The sequence below is a fragment of the Sturnus vulgaris genome, chromosome 4, assembly GCF_052056855.1.
Source record: "Sturnus vulgaris isolate bStuVul1 chromosome 4, bStuVul1.hap1, whole genome shotgun sequence".
NCBI lineage: Eukaryota > Metazoa > Chordata > Aves > Passeriformes > Sturnidae > Sturnus > Sturnus vulgaris.
The window spans coordinates 58,061,385-58,079,684 of record NC_142246.1 but is presented as its reverse complement, the minus strand read 5'-3'; positions in this window follow the sequence as shown (position 1 = coordinate 58,079,684).

Below are 18,300 nucleotides of genomic sequence, written 5' to 3'. Positions count from 1 at the left end.
CATTCCATTCCATTCCATTCCAGTCCAGTCCAGTCCAGTCCAGTCCATTCCATTCATATCCATTCTCTACAATTCCGTTCTGTTCGGTTCCGTATATTCCCGTTATATTCCATTCCATTCCATTCCATTCCATTCCATTCCATTCCATTCCATTCCATTCCATTCCATTCCTTTGCATTCCATTCCATTCATATCCACTCTCTACAATTCCGTTCTGTTCGGTTCTGTATATTTCCGTTACTTTCCATTCCATACCATTCCATTCCATTCCATTCCATTCCATTCCATTCCATTCCATTCCATTCCATTCCATTCCATTCCGTTGATTTTCGAGGCATTCCGTTACATTCCTATCCATTCCATTCCATTCCATTCCAATCCAATCCATTCCACTCCAATGTAATCCACTTATATCTGTGACGTTCTTATTCAGTCCATTCCATTCCATTGCATTCCATTCCTTTCCATTCCGTTCTGTGCCGTCCCATTCCATTGCTTTCCAGTCGACACCATTCCTTTCCATTCCAAGACACATCAGTATGTGACTCTCTAATTCATTGCATTTCATTCGATTCCATTCCATTCGTTTCCGTTCCGTTCCCTTCACTACATTTCCATTGATTTTCATAAATTTCGATTACACTCTCATGATTTCAAATCTGTTCTTTTCCATTCCATTCCATACCATTCCATTCCATTCCATTCCATTACAATAAATTCCATTCCTTTCCATTCCACACATTCCATTCCATTCCATTCCATTCCATTCCATTCCATTCCATTCCATTCCATTCCATTCCATTCCATTCCATTCCATTCCGTTATGTTCCATTCCAATCCATTCCATTCCATTCCATTCAATCCAATCCCATTCCATTCCATTCCATTCCATTCCATTCCATTCCATTCCATTCCATTCCATTCCATTCCATTCCATTATATTCCATTCCATTCTATTTTATTCCATTCCTTTCCTTTCCAATACATTCCATTCCATTCCATTCCATTCCATTCCATTCCATTCCATTCCATTCCATTCCATTCCATTCCATTCCATTCCATTCCATTCCATTCCCCATGAATGTATTGGTTCTGAACCATAATATCCCATTCTTGCCGTTTTTTTCATTTCCATTCCATTCCATTCCATTCCATTCCATTCCATTCCATTCCATTCCATTCCATTCCATTCCATTCCATTCCATTCTATCCATTCCATTCCATTCCATTCCGTTCCCTTCAATTAAATTCCATTCCGTTCAATTCCATTCCATTCCATTCCATTCCATTCCATTCCATTCCATTCCATTCCATTCCATTCCATTCCATTCCATTCTCTTCAATTCCGTTCCGTTCAGTTCCGCTTATTTCCGTTACTTTCAATTTCGGCCCATTCCTTTCCATTCCATTCCTTTTCGTTCCGCTCTGTTCCCTTCCACTCATTTTCGTGCCATTCCGTTCCTTTTCAGTCCATTCCATTCCGTTCCATTCCTTTTCGTTCCGCTCCGTTCCCTTCTGTTCATTTCCATGCCTTTCCGTTGCGTTCCGTTCCATTTCATTCCATTCCATTCCATTTCATTCCTTTGCATTCGTTTCATTTCCGAGGCATTCCGTTACATTCCTATCCATTTCATTCCTTTCCATTCCATTCCCTACCATTCCCTACCATTCCATTCCAATCCCATCCATTCCACTCCGTTCCATTGCATTGCATTGCATTGCATTCCATTCCATTCATATCCATTCTTAACAATTCCGTTCCGTTTGGTTTCGTATATTTCCGTTCCATTCCATTCCATTCCATTCCATTCCATTCCATTCCATTCCATTCCATTCCATTCCATTCCATTCCTTTGCATTCCGTTGATTTCCGAGGCATTCCGTTACATTCCTATCCATTCCATTCCATCCATTCAATTCAATTCCTATCCATTCCATTCCATTCAATTCCATTCCATCCATTCCATTACATTCCATTCCAATCCAATCCATTCCACTCCAATGTATTCCACATATATCTATGACGATCCTATTCATTCCATTCCATTCCATTCCATTCCATTCCATTCCATTCCATTCCATTCCATTCCATTCCATTCCGTTCTGTGCCGTCCCATTCCATTGCTTTCCAGTCGACACCATTCCTTTCCAATCCAAGACACATCAGTCGGTGACTTTATTATTCATTGCATTTCATTCGATTCCATTCCATTCTTTTACGTTCCGTTCCCTTCACTACATCTCCATTGCGTTCCATAAATTTCGATTGCAATCTCATGATTTCAAATCTCCTCTTTTCCATTCCATTCCATTCCATTCCATTCCATTCCATTCTTTTCCATTCCGTTCCGATCCCTTCCATTAAATTGCTTTCCATTGCATTCCGTTCAATTCCATTCCATTCCGTACCATTCTATCCCAGTATAATCTTATATGTTCTGAAACATTCTCTTGAATTCCAATCTATTCCATTCGATTCCATTCCATTCGATTTCATTCCATTCCGTTCCATTCCATTCCATACCATTCCATTCCATTCCATTCCATTCCATTCCATTCCATTCCATTCCATTCCATTCCATTCCATTCCATTCCATTCCATTCTATTCCATTCCATTCCTCTCTTTACATTCAATTTCATTCCATTCGAAATTTTTGAATTATATTCTGCACGCTTCCATTCCATTCCATTCCATTCCATTCCATTCGATTCCATTCCATTCCATTCCATTCCATTCCATTCCATTCCATTCCTTTTCATTACATTCCATTCCTTTCCAGTCGACACCATTCTATTCCATTCCATTCCATTCCATTGCATTGCATTGCATTGCATTGCATTCCATTTCATTCCATTCCATTCCATTCCATTCCATTCCATTCCATTCCATTCCATTCCATTCCATTCCACTCCATTCCATTCCATTACAATAAATTCCATTCCTTTCCATTCCATACATTCCATTCCATTTCATTCCATTCCATTCCATTCCATTCCGTTCCGTTCCGTTCTGTTCCATTCCAATTCCATTCCATTCCATTCCCTCCGATCCCATTCGATTCCATTCCATTCCATTCCATGCCATTCCATTCCATTCCATTCCATTATATTCCATTCCTTTCCTTTCCAATACATTCCATTCCATTCCATTCCATTCCATTCCATTCCATTCCATTCCATTCCATTCCATTCCATTCCATTCCATTCCATCCATTCCATTCCCCATGAATGTATTTGTTCTGAACCATAATATCCCATTCTTGACGTTTTTTTCGTTTCCATTCCGTTCCATTCCATTCCATTCCATTCCATTCCATTCCATTCCATTCCATTCCATTCCATTCCATTCCATTCCATTTCGTTTGTTTCCATTCCGTTGCATTCCATTCCATTCCATTCCATTCCATTCCATTCCATTCCATTCCATTCCATTCTATCCATTCCATTCCATTACATTCTATCCATTCCATTCCATTATATTCCATTCCGTTCTCTTCAATTAAATTCCATTCCGTTCAATTCCATTCCATTCCATTCCATTCCTTTCCATTCCATTCCATTCCATTCCATTCCATTCCATTCCATTCCATTCCATTCCATTCCATTCCATTCCATTCCATTCCATTCCATCCATTCCATTTCCCATGAATGTATTTGTTCTGAACCATAATATCCCATTCTTGCCGTTTTTTTCTTTTCCATTCCATTCCATTCCATTCCATTCCATTCCATTCCATTCCATTCCATTCCATTCCATTCCATTCCATTCCATTTCGTTTGTTTCCATTCCGTTCCATTCCATTCCATTCCATTCCATTCCATTCCATTCCATTCCATTCCATTCCATTCCATTCCATTCCATTCTATCCATTCCATTCCATTCCATTCCATTCCATTACATTCCATTCCATTCCGTTCCCTTCAATTAAATTCCATTCCGTTCCATTCCATTCCATTCCATTCCATTCCATTCCATTCCATTCCATTCCATTCCATTCTATTTCGTATGTTACCATTCCGTTCCATTCCATTCTATCCATTCCATTCCATTCCATTCCATTCCATTCCATTCCATTCCATTCCATTCCATTCCATTCCATTCCTTTTCTCTCCGCTCTGTTCCCTTCCGTTCATTTCCGTGCCATTCCGTTCCGTTTCATTCCGTTCCGTTTCATTCCATTCCATTCCATTCCATTCCATTCCATTCCATTCCATTCCATTCCATTCCATTCCATCCCATCCCATTCCATTCCATTCCATTCCATTCTATTATATGTTTATGTATTAGAATTTGAACCCTTCGTATTTCTTCCATTCTATTCCATTCCATTACCATTCCATTCCATTCCGTTTGGTTCCATTCCATTCCAATACATTCCATTCCGTTCCGTTCCATTCACTACAATTCCATTCCATAACTTTCGGTTACGCTCTCAAGATTTCAAATCTGTCCTTTTCCTTTCCATTCCATTCCATTCCATCCATTCCATTCCCATGAATGTATTAGCTTCTGAACCATAATATCCCATTCCTTGCCGTTTATTTCCATTGCATTCCATTCCATTCCATTCCATTCCATTCCATTCCATTCCATTCCATTCCATTCCATTCCATTCCATTCCGTTCCGTTCCGTTCCTTTCCGTTCCATTCCATTGTGTTGATTTCCGTTCCCTTCCGTTCCATTCCCTCCCATCCCATCCCATTCCATTCCATTCCTTTCCATTCCATTCCAACCCAATCCATTCCACTCAAATGTATCTCGCATATATCTATGACGTTCTTATTCATTCCATTCCTTTCCATTCCATTCCATTCTATTCCGTTCCGTTCCGTTCCATTCCATTCCGTTCCATTCCTTTCCATTCCATTCTATGTTTATCTATTACCTTCTGAAAACTTCGATTTTCTTAAATTCCATTCCATTCCATTCCGTTTGTGTCCGTTCCGTTCCATTCCATTCCGTTCCGTTCCCTTCCATTAAATTCCTTTATAGTCCATTACGTTCCATTCCATTCCTTTTCGTTCCATTCCATTCTTTACATTCAATTTTATTCCATTCAAAATTTATCAATTAGCTTCTGCAGCCTTCGATTCCATTCCATTCCATTCCATTCCATTCCATTCCATTCCATTCCATTCCATTCCATTCCATTCCATTCCATTCCATCCTTTCTTTTCCATCCATTCCGTTCGGTTCCGTTCCATTCCATTCCATTCCATTCCATTCCATTCCATTCCATTCCATTCCATTCCCTCCAATCCCATTCCATTCCATTCCATTCCATGCCATTCCATTCCATTCCATTCCATTCTATCCATTCCATTCTATTCCATTCCATTCCGTTCTCTTCAATTAAATTCCATTCCGTTCTCTTCAATTAAATTCCATTCCGTTCAATTCCATTCCATTCCATTCCATTCCATTCCATTCCATTCCATTCCATTCCATTCCATTCCATTCCATTCCATTCCATTCCATTCCATTCCATTCCATACCAATCCATTCCATTCCTCTCTTTACATTCAATTTCATTCCATTCGAAATTTTTGCATTATATTCTGCACGCTTCCATTCCATTCCATTCCATTCCTTTTCATTACATTCCATTTCTTTCCAGTCGACACCATTCTATTCCATTCCATTCATATCCATTCTCTACAATTCCGTTCAGTTCAGTTCCGTATATTTGGGGTACTTTCTATTTCAGTCTATTCCATTCCATTCCATTCCATTCCATTCCATTCCATTCCATTCCATTCCAATCCAATCCATTCCACTCCAATGTATTCCACTTCTATCTGAGACGTTCTTATTAATTCCATTCCATTCCATTCCATTCCATTCCATTCCATTCCGTTCTGTGCGGTCCCATTCCATTGCTCTCCAGTCGACACCATTCCTTTCCAATCCAAGACACATCAGTCGGTGACTTTATAATTCATTGCATTTCATTCGATTCCGTTCCATTCTTTTCCGTTCCGTTCCCTTCACTACATTTACATTGCATTCCATAAATTTCGATTACAATCTCATGATTTCAAATCTCTTCTTTTCCATTCCATTCCATTCCATTCCATTCCGTTCTGTGCTGTCCCATTCCATTGCTTTCCATTCGACACCATTCCTTTCCAATCCAAGACACATCAGTCGGTGGCTTTATAATTCATTTCATTTCATTCGATTCCATTCCATTCTTTTACGTTCCGTTCCCTTCACTACATTTACATTGCATTCCATAAATTTCGATTACAATCTCATGATTTCAAATCTCTTCTTTTCCATTCCATTCCATTCCATTCCATTCCATTCCATTCCATTCCATTCCATTCCATTCCATTCCAATCCAATCCAATCCATTCCATTCCATTCCATTCTATGTTTATGTATTATGTTCTGAACCCTTCGATTTTCTGGCATTCCATTCCATTCCGTTTCTTTCCGTTCCATTCCAGTCCATTCCATTCCGTTCCGTTCCCTTCCATTAAATTGCTTTCCATTGCATTCCGTTCAATTCCATTCCATTCCGTTCCATTCTATCCCAGTAGAATCTTATATGTTCTGAAACATTCTCTTGAATTCCAATCTATTCCATTCGATTCCATTCCATTCGATTTCATTCCATTCCGTTCCATTCCTTTCCATTCCATTCCATTCCGTTCCGTTCCATTCCATTCCTCTCTTTACATTCAATTTCATTCCATTCGAAATTTTTGAATTATATTCTGCACGCTTCCATTCCATTCCATTCCATTCCATTCCATTCCATTCCATTCCATTCCATTCCATTCCATTCCATTCCCGATGAATGTATTGGTTCTGAACCATAATATCCAATTCTTGCCGATTTTTTCATTTCCATTCCATTCCATTCCATTCCATTCCATTCCATTCCATTCCATTCCATTCCATTCCATTCCATTCCTTTCCTCTCTTTACATTCAATTTCATTCCATTCAAAATTTATGAATTATATTCTGCACACTTCGAGTCCATTCCATTCCATTCCATTCCATTCCATTCCATTCCATTCCATTCCTCTCTTTACATTTAATTTCATTCCATTCGATATTTATGAATTATATTCTGCACGATTGCATTCCATTCCATTCCATTCCATTCCATTCCATTCCATTCCATTCCGTTCCGTACCATTCCATTCCATTCCATTCCATTCCTTTTCATTACATTCCATTCCTATCCAGTAGACACTATTCTATTCCATTCCATTCAATTCCATTCCATTCCATTCCATTCCATTCCATTCCATACCGTTCCATTCCATTCCATTCATATCCATTCTCTACAATTCCGTTCTGTTCGGTTCCGTATATTCCCGTTACTTTCCATTCCATTCCATTCCATTCCATTCCATTCCATTCCATTCCATTCCATTCCTTTGCATTCCATTCCATTCATATCCATTCTCTACAATTACGTTCCGTTCGGTTCCGTATATTTCCGTTACTTTTCATTCCATTCCATTCCATTCCATTCCATTCCATTCCATTCCATTCCATTCCATTCCATTCCATTCTTTTGCATTCCGTTGATTTACGAGGCATTCCGTTACATTCCTATCCATTCCATTCCATTCCATTCCATTCCAATCCAATCCATTCCACTCCAATGTAATCCACTTATATCTGTGACGTTCTTATTCATTCCATTCCATTCCATTGCATTCCATTCCTTTCCATTCCGTTCTGTGCCGTCCCATTCCATTGCTTTCCAGTCGACACCATTCCTTTCCATTCCAAGACACATCAGTATGTGACTTTCTAATTCATTGCATTTCATTCGATTCCATTCCATTCGTTTCCGTTCCGTTCCCTTCACTACATTTCCATTGATTTTCATAAATTTCGATTACACTCTCATGATTTCAAATCTGTTCTTTTCCATTCCATTCCATACCGTTCCATTCCATTCCATTCCATTCCATTCCATTCCATTCCATTCCATTCCATTCCATTCCATTACAATAAATTCCATTCCTTTCCATTCTACACATTCCATTCCATTCCATTCCATTCCATTCCATTCCATTCCATTCCGTTCCGTTCCGTTCCGTTCCGTTCCATTCCAATCCATTCCATTCCATTCCATTCCATTCCGTTCCGTTCCGTTCCGTTCCGTTCCATTCCAATCCATTCCATTCCATTCCATTCCCTCCAATCCCATTCCATTCCATTCCATTCCATGCCATTCCATTCCATTCCATTCCATTCCATTCCATTCCATTCCATTCCATTCCATTCCATTATATTCCATTCCATTCTATTTTATTCCATTCCTTTCCTTTCCAATACATTCCATTCCATTCCATTCCATTCCATTCCATTCCATTCCATTCCATTCCATTCCATTCCATTCCATTCCATTCCATTCCATTCCGTTCCCTTCAATTAAATTCCATTCCATTCCATTCAATTCCATTCTATCCATTCCATTCCATTCCATTCCGTTCCCTTCAATTAAATTCCATTCCATTCCATTCCATTCCATTCCATTCCATTCCATTCCATTCCATTCCATTCCATTCCATTCCATTCCATTCCATTCCATTCCATTCCATTCTGTGCCGTCCCATTCCATTGCTTTCCAGTCGACACCATTCCTTTCCAATCCAAGACACATCAGTCGGTGACTTTATAATTCATTGCATTTCATTCGATTCCATTCCATTCTTTTACGTTCCGTTCCCTTCACTACATTTCCATTTCGTTCCATAAATTTCGATTAAAATCTCATGATTTCAAATCTCTTCTTTTCCATTCCATTCCATTCCATTCCATTCCATTCCATTCCATTCCATTCCATTCCATTCCATTCCATTCCATTCCATTCCATTCCTTTCCATTCCACACATTCCATTCCATTCCATTCCATTCCATTCCATTCCATTCCATTCCATTCCGTTATGTTCCATTCCAATCCATTCCATTCCATTCCATTCCATCCAATCCCATTCCATTCCATTCCATTCCATTCCATTCCATTCCATTCCATTCCATTCCATTCCATTCCATTCCATTATATTCCATTCCATTCTATTTTATTCCATTCCTTTCCTTTCCAATACATTCCATTCCATTCCATTCCATTCCATTCCATTCCATTCCATTCCATTCCATTCTCTTCAATTCCGTTCCGTTCAGTTCCGCTTATTTCCGTTACTTTCAATTTCGGCCCATTCCTTTCCATTCCATTCCTTTTCGTTCCGCTCTGTTCCCTTCCACTCATTTTCGTGCCATTCCGTTCCTTTTCAGTCCATTCCATTCCGTTCCATTCCTTTTCGTTCCGCTCCGTTCCCTTCTGTTCATTTCCATGCCTTTCCGTTGCGTTCCGTTCCATTTCATTCCATTCCATTCCATTTCATTCCTTTGCATTCGTTTCATTTCCGAGGCATTCCGTTACATTCCTATCCATTTCATTCCTTTCCATTCCATTCCCTACCATTCCCTACCATTCCATTCCAATCCCATCCATTCCACTCCGTTCCATTGCATTGCATTGCATTGCATTCCATTCCATTCATATCCATTCTTAACAATTCCGTTCCGTTTGGTTTCGTATATTTCCGTTCCATTCCATTCCATTCCATTCCATTCCATTCCATTCCATTCCATTCCATTCCTTTGCATTCCGTTGATTTCCGAGGCATTCCGTTACATTCCTATCCATTCCATTCCATCCATTCAATTCAATTCCTATCCATTCCATTCCATTCAATTCCATTCCATCCATTCCATTACATTCCATTCCAATCCAATCCATTCCACTCCAATGTATTCCACATATATCTATGACGATCCTATTCATTCCATTCCATTCCATTCCATTCCATTCCATTCCATTCCATTCCATTCCATTCCATTCCATTCCATTCCATTCCATTCCATTCCGTTCTGTGCCGTCCCATTCCATTGCTTTCCAGTCGACACCATTCCTTTCCAATCCAAGACACATCAGTCGGTGACTTTATTATTCATTGCATTTCATTCGATTCCATTCCATTCTTTTACGTTCCGTTCCCTTCACTACATCTCCATTGCGTTCCATAAATTTCGATTACAATCTCATGATTTCAAATCTCTTCTTTTCCATTCCATTCCATTCCATTCCATTCCATTCCATTCCATTCCATTCCATTCCATTCCTTTCCATTCCGTTCCGATCCCTTCCATTAAATTGCTTTCCATTGCATTCCGTTCAATTCCATTCCATTCCGTACCATTCTATCCCAGTATAATCTTATATGTTCTGAAACATTCTCTTGAATTCCAATCTATTCCATTCGATTCCATTCCATTCGATTTCATTCCATTCCGTTCCATTCCATTCCATACCATTCCATTCCATTCCATTCCATTCCATTCCATTCCATTCCATTCCATTCCATTCCATTCCATTCCATACCATTCCATTCCATTCCATTCCATTCCATTCCATTCCATTCCATTCCATTCCATTCCATTCCATTCCATTCCATTCCATTCCATTCCTCTCTTTACATTCAATTTCATTCCATTCGAAATTTTTGAATTATATTCTGCACGCTTCCATTCCATTCCATTCCATTCCATTCCATTCCATTCCATTCCATTCGATTCCATTCCATTCCATTCCATTCCATTCCATTCCATTCCTTTTCATTACATTCCATTCCTTTCCAGTCGACACCATTCTATTCCATTCCATTCCATTCCATTCCATTGCATTGCATTGCATTGCATTCCATTTCATTCCATTCCATTCCATTCCATTCCATTCCATTCCATTCCATTCCATTCCATTCCATTCCATTCCGTTCCGTTATGTTCCATTCCAATCCATTCCATTCCATTCCATTCCATCCAATCCCATTCCATTCCATTCCATTCCATTCCATTCCATTCCATTCCATTCCATTCCATTCCATTCCATTCCATTATATTCCATTCCATTCTATTTTATTCCATTCCTTTCCTTTCCAATACATTCCATTCCATTCCATTCCATTCCATTCCATTCCATTCCATTCCATTCCATTCCATTCCATTCCTTTCCAGTAGACACCATTCTATTCCATTCCATTCCATTCCATTCCATTCCATTCCATTCCATTCCATTCCATTCCAGTCCAGTCCATTCCATTCATATCCATTCTCTACAATTCCGTTCTGTTCGGTTCCGTATATTCCCGTTATATTCCATTCCATTCCATTCCATTCCATTCCATTCCATTCCATTCCATTCCATTCCATTCCATTCCATTCCATTCCATTCCTTTGCATTCCATTCCATTCATATCCACTCTCTACAATTCCTTTCCGTTCGGTTCTGTATATTTCCGTTACTTTCCATTCCATACCATTCCATTCCATTCCATTCCATTCCATTCCATTCCATTCCATTCCGTTGATTTTCGAGGCATTCCGTTACATTCCTATCCATTCCATTCCATTCCATTCCAATCCAATCCATTCCACTCCAATGTAATCCACTTATATCTGTGACGTTCTTATTCAGTCCATTCCATTCCATTGCATTCCATTCCTTTCCATTCCGTTCTGTGCCGTCCCATTCCATTGCTTTCCAGTCGACACCATTCCTTTCCATTCCAAGACACATCAGTATGTGACTCTCTAATTCATTGCATTTCATTCGATTCCATTCCATTCGTTTCCGTTCCGTTCCCTTCACTACATTTCCATTGATTTTCATAAATTTCGATTACACTCTCATGATTTCAAATCTGTTCTTTTCCATTCCATTCCATACCATTCCATTCCATTCCATTCCATTACAATAAATTCCATTCCTTTCCATTCCACACATTCCATTCCATTCCATTCCATTCCATTCCATTCCATTCCATTCCATTCCATTCCATTCCGTTCCGTTATGTTCCATTCCAATCCATTCCATTCCATTCCATTCCATCCAATCCCATTCCATTCCATTCCATTCCATTCCATTCCATTCCATTCCATTCCATTCCATTCCATTCCATTCCATTCCATTCCATTCCATTCCATTATATTCCATTCCATTCTATTTTATTCCATTCCTTTCCTTTCCAATACATTCCATTCCATTCCATTCCATTCCATTCCATTCCATTCCATTCCATTCCATTCCATTCCATTCCATTCCATTCCATTCCCCATGAATGTATTGGTTCTGAACCATAATATCCCATTCTCGCCGTTTTTTTCATTTCCATTCCATTCCATTCCATTCCATTCCATTCCATTCCATTCCATTCCATTCCATTCCATTCCATTCCATTCCATTCTATCCATTCCATTCCATTCCATTCCGTTCCCTTCAATTAAATTCCATTCCGTTCAATTCCATTCCATTCCATTCCATTCCATTCCATTCCATTCCATTCCATTCCATTCTCTTCAATTCCGTTCCGTTCAGTTCCGCTTATTTCCGTTACTTTCAATTTCGGCCCATTCCTTTCCATTCCATTCCTTTTCGTTCCGCTCTGTTCCCTTCCACTCATTTTCGTGCCATTCCGTTCCTTTTCAGTCCATTCCATTCCGTTCCATTCCTTTTCGTTCCGCTCCGTTCCCTTCTGTTCATTTCCATGCCTTTCCGTTGCGTTCCGTTCCATTTCATTCCATTCCATTCCATTTCATTCCTTTGCATTCGTTTCATTTCCGAGGCATTCCGTTACATTCCTATCCATTTCATTCCTTTCCATTCCATTCCCTACCATTCCCTACCATTCCATTCCAATCCCATCCATTCCACTCCGTTCCATTGCATTGCATTGCATTGCATTCCATTCCATTCATATCCATTCTTAACAATTCCGTTCCGTTTGGTTTCGTATATTTCCGTTCCATTCCATTCCATTCCATTCCATTCCATTCCATTCCATTCCATTCCATTCCTTTGCATTCCGTTGATTTCCGAGGCATTCCGTTACATTCCTATCCATTCCATTCCATCCATTCAATTCAATTCCTATCCATTCCATTCCATTCAATTCCATTCCATCCATTCCATTACATTCCATTCCAATCCAATCCATTCCACTCCAATGTATTCCACATATATCTATGACGATCCTATTCATTCCATTCCATTCCATTCCATTCCATTCCATTCCATTCCATTCCATTCCATTCCATTCCATTCCATTCCATTCCGTTCTGTGCCGTCCCATTCCATTGCTTTCCAGTCGACACCATTCCTTTCCAATCCAAGACACATCAGTCGGTGACTTTATTATTCATTGCATTTCATTCGATTCCATTCCATTCTTTTACGTTCCGTTCCCTTCACTACATCTCCATTGCGTTCCATAAATTTCGATTGCAATCTCATGATTTCAAATCTCTTCTTTTCCATTCCATTCCATTCCATTCCATTCCATTCCATTCCTTTCCATTCCGTTCCGATCCCTTCCATTAAATTGCTTTCCATTGCATTCCGTTCAATTCCATTCCATTCCGTACCATTCTATCCCAGTATAATCTTATATGTTCTGAAACATTCTCTTGAATTCCAATCTATTCCATTCGATTCCATTCCATTCGATTTCATTCCATTCCGTTCCATTCCATTCCATACCATTCCATTCCATTCCATTCCATTCCATTCCATTCCATTCCATTCCATTCCATTCCATTCCATTCCATTCCATTCCATTCCATTCTATTCCATTCCATTCCTCTCTTTACATTCAATTTCATTCCATTCGAAATTTTTGAATTATATTCTGCACGCTTCCATTCCATTCCATTCCATTCCATTCCATTCCATTCCATTCGATTCCATTCCATTCCATTCCATTCCATTCCATTCCATTCCATTCCATTCCTTTTCATTACATTCCATTCCTTTCCAGTCGACACCATTCTATTCCATTCCATTCCATTCCATTCCATTCCATTCCATTGCATTGCATTGCATTCCATTTCATTCCATTCCATTCCATTCCATTCCATTCCATTCCATTCCATTCCATTCCATTCCATTCCATTCCATTCCACTCCATTCCATTCCATTACAATAAATTCCATTCCTTTCCATTCCATACATTCCATTCCATTTCATTCCATTCCATTCCATTCCATTCCGTTCCGTTCCGTTCTGTTCCATTCCAATTCCATTCCATTCCATTCCCTCCGATCCCATTCGATTCCATTCCATTCCATTCCATGCCATTCCATTCCATTCCATTCCATTATATTCCACTCCTTTCCTTTCCAATACATTCCATTCCATTCCATTCCATTCCATTCCATTCCATTCCATTCCATTCCATTCCATTCCATTCCATTCCATCCATTCCATTCCCCATGAATGTATTTGTTCTGAACCATAATATCCCATTCTTGACGTTTTTTTCGTTTCCATTCCATTCCATTCCATTCCATTCCATTCCATTCCATTCCATTCCATTCCATTCCATTCCATTCCATTCCATTCCATTCCATTCCATTCCATTCCATTCCATTCCATTCCATTTCGTTTGTTTCCATTCCGTTGCATTCCATTCCATTCCATTCCATTCCCTTCCATTCCATTCCATTCCATTCCATTCTATCCATTCCATTCCATTACATTCTATCCATTCCATTCCATTATATTCCATTCCGTTCTCTTCAATTAAATTCCATTCCGTTCAATTCCATTCCATTCCATTCCATTCCTTTCCATCCCATTCCATTCCATTCCATTCCATTCCATTCCATTCCATTCCATTCCATTCCATTCCATTCCATTCCATTCTATCCATTCCATTCCATTCCATTGCATTCCATTCCATTCCATTCCATTCCATTCCATTCCATTCCATTCCATTCCGTTCCATACCAATCCATTCCATTCCTCTCTTTACATTCAATTTCATTCCATTCGAAATTATTGAATTATATTCTGCACGCTTCCATTCCATTCCATTCCATTCCTTTTCATTAAATTCCATTCCTTTCCAGTCGACACCATTCTATTCCATTCCATTCCATTCCATTCCATTCCATTCCATTCCATTCCATTCCATTCCATTCCATTCCATTCCATTCGTATCCATTCTCTACAATTCCGTTCCGTTCAGTTCCGTATATTTGGGGTACTTTCTATTTCAGTCCATTCCATTCCATTCCATTCCATTCCATTCCATTCCATTCCATTCCATTCCATTCCATTCCATTCCTTTGCATTCCGTTGATTTCGGAGGCATTCAGTTACATTCCTATCCATTCCATCCATTCCATTCCATTCCATTCCATTCCATTCCATTCCATTCCATTCCATTCCATTCCAATCCAATCCATTCCAATCCATTCCAATCCAATGTATTCCACTTCTATCTGTGACGTACTTAGTCATTCCATTCCATTCCATTCCATTCCATTCCATTCCAATCCAATCCAATCCATTCCACTCCAATGTAATCCACTTCTATCTGTGACGTTCTTATTCATTCCATTCCATTCCATTCCATTCCATTCCATTCCCTTCTGTGCCGTCCCATTCCATTGCTCTCCAGTCGACACCATTCCTTACCAATCCAAGACACATCAGTCGGTGACTTTATAATTCATTGCATTTCATTCGATTCCGTTCCATTCTTTTCCGTTCCGTTCCCTTCACTACATTTACATTGCATTCCATAAATTTCGATTACAATCTCATGATTTCAAATCTCTTCTTTTCCATTCCATTCCATTCCATTCCATTCCATTCCATTCCATTCCATTCCATTCCATTCCATTCCATTCCGTTCTGTGCTGTCCCATTCCATTGCTTTCCAGTCGACACCATTCCTTTCCAATCCAAGACACATCAGTCGGTGGCTTTATAATTCATTGCATTTCATTCGATTCCATTCCATTCTTTTACGTTCCGTTCCCTTCACTACATTTCCATTGCATTCCATAAATTTCGATTAAAATCTCATGATTTCAAATCTCTTCTTTTCCATTCCATTCCATTCCATTCCATTCCATTCCATTCCATTCCATTCCATTCCATTCCATTCCAATCCAATCCAATCCATTCCATTCCATTCTACGTTTATGCATTAGGTTCTGAACCCTTCGATTTTCTGGCATTCCATTCCATTCCGTTTCTTTCCGTTCCATTGCAGTCCATTCCATTCCGTTCCGTTCCCTTCCATTAAATTGCTTTCCATTGCATTCCGTTCAATTCCATTCCATTCCGTTCCATTCTATCCCAGTATAATCTTATATGTTCTGAAACATTCTCTTGAATTCCAATCTATTCCATTCGATTCCATTCCATTCGATTTCATTCCATTCCGTTCCATTCCTTTCCATTCCATTCCATTCCGTTCCGTTCCATTCCATTCCTCTCTTTACATTCAATTTCATTCCATTCGAAATTTTTGAATTATATTCTGCACGCTTCCATTCCATTCCATTCCATTCCATTCCATCCATTCCATTCCCCATGAATGTATTGGTTCTGAACCATAATATCCCATTCTTACCGATTTTTTCATTTCCATTCCATTCCATTCCATTCCATTCCATTGCATTCCATTCCATTCCATTCCATTCCTTTCCTCTCCTTACATTCAATTTCATTCCATTCAAAATTTATGAATTATATTCTGCACACTTCGAGTCCATTCCATTCCATTCCATTCCATTCCATTCCATTCCATTCCATTCCTCTCTTTACATTTAATTTCATTCCATTCGAAATTTATGAATTATATTCTGCACGCTTGCATTCCATTCCATTCCATTCCATTCCATTCCATTCCATTCCATTCCATTCCATTCCATTCCGTTCCGTTCCGTACCATTCCATTCCATTCCATTCCATTGCTTTTAATTACATTCCATTCCTATCCAGTAGACACAATTCTATTCCATTCCATTCCATTCCATTCCATTCCATTCCATTCCATTCCATTCCATTCCATTCCATTCCATTCCATTCCATTCCATTCCATTCCATACCGTTCCATTCCATTCCATTCATATCCATTCTCTACAATTCCGTTCTGTTCGGTTCCGTATATTCCCGTTACTTTCCATTCCATTCCATTCCATTCCATTCCTTTGCATTCCATTCCATTCATATCCATTCTCTACAATTACGTTCCGTTCGGTTCCGTATATTTCCGTTACTTTCCATTCCATTCCATTCCATTCCATTCCATTCCTTTGCATTCCGTTGATTTTCGGGGCATTCCGTTACATTCCTATCCATTCCATTCCATTCCATTCCAATCCAATCCATTCCACTCCAATGTAATCCACTTATATCTGTGACGTTCTTATTCATTCCATTCCATTCCATTGCATTCCATTCCTTTCCATTCCGTTCTGTGCCGTCCCATTCCATTGCTTTCCAGTCAACACCATTCCTTTCCATTCCAAGACACATCAGTATGTGACTTTCTAATTCATTGCATTTCATTCGATTCCATTCCATTCGTTTCCGTTCCGTTCCCTTCACTACATTTCCATTGATTTTCATAAATTTCGATTACACTCTCATGATTTCAAATCTGTTCTTTTCCATTCCATTCCATACCATTCCATTCCATTCCATTCCATTCCATTCCATTACAATAAATTCCATTCCTTTCCATTCCACACATTCCATTCCATTCAATTCCATTACAATAAATTCCATTCCATTCCGTTCCGTTCCGTTCCGTTCCGTTCCATTCCAATCCATTCCATTCCATTCCATTCCATTCCCTCCAATCCCATTCCATTCCATTCCATTCCATTCCATTCCATTCCATTCCATTCCATTCCATTCCATTCCATTCTATTTTATTCCATTCCTTTTCTTTCCAATACATTCCATTCCATTCCATTCCATTCCATTCCATTCCATTCCATTCCATTCCATTCCCCATGAATGTATTGGTTCTGAACCATAATATCCCATTCTTGCCGTTTTTTTCATTTCCATTCCATTCCATTCCATTCCATTCCATTCCATTCCATTCCATTCCATTCTATCCATTCCATTCCATTCCATTCCGTTCCCTTCAATTAAATTCCATTCCATTCCATTCAATTCCATTCCATTCCATACCATTCCATTCATTTCCATTCTCTTCAATTCCGTTCCGTTCAGTTCCGCTTATTTCCGTTACTTTCAATTTCGGCCCATTCCTTTCCATTCCATTCCTTTTCGTTCCGCTCTGTTCCCTTCCACTCATTTTCGTGCCATTCCGTTCCTTTTCAGTCCATTCCATTCCGTTCCATTCCTGTTCGTTCCGCACTGTTCCCTTCTGTACATTTCCATGCCATTGCGTTGCGTTCCGTTCCATTTCATTCCATTCCATTCCATTTCATT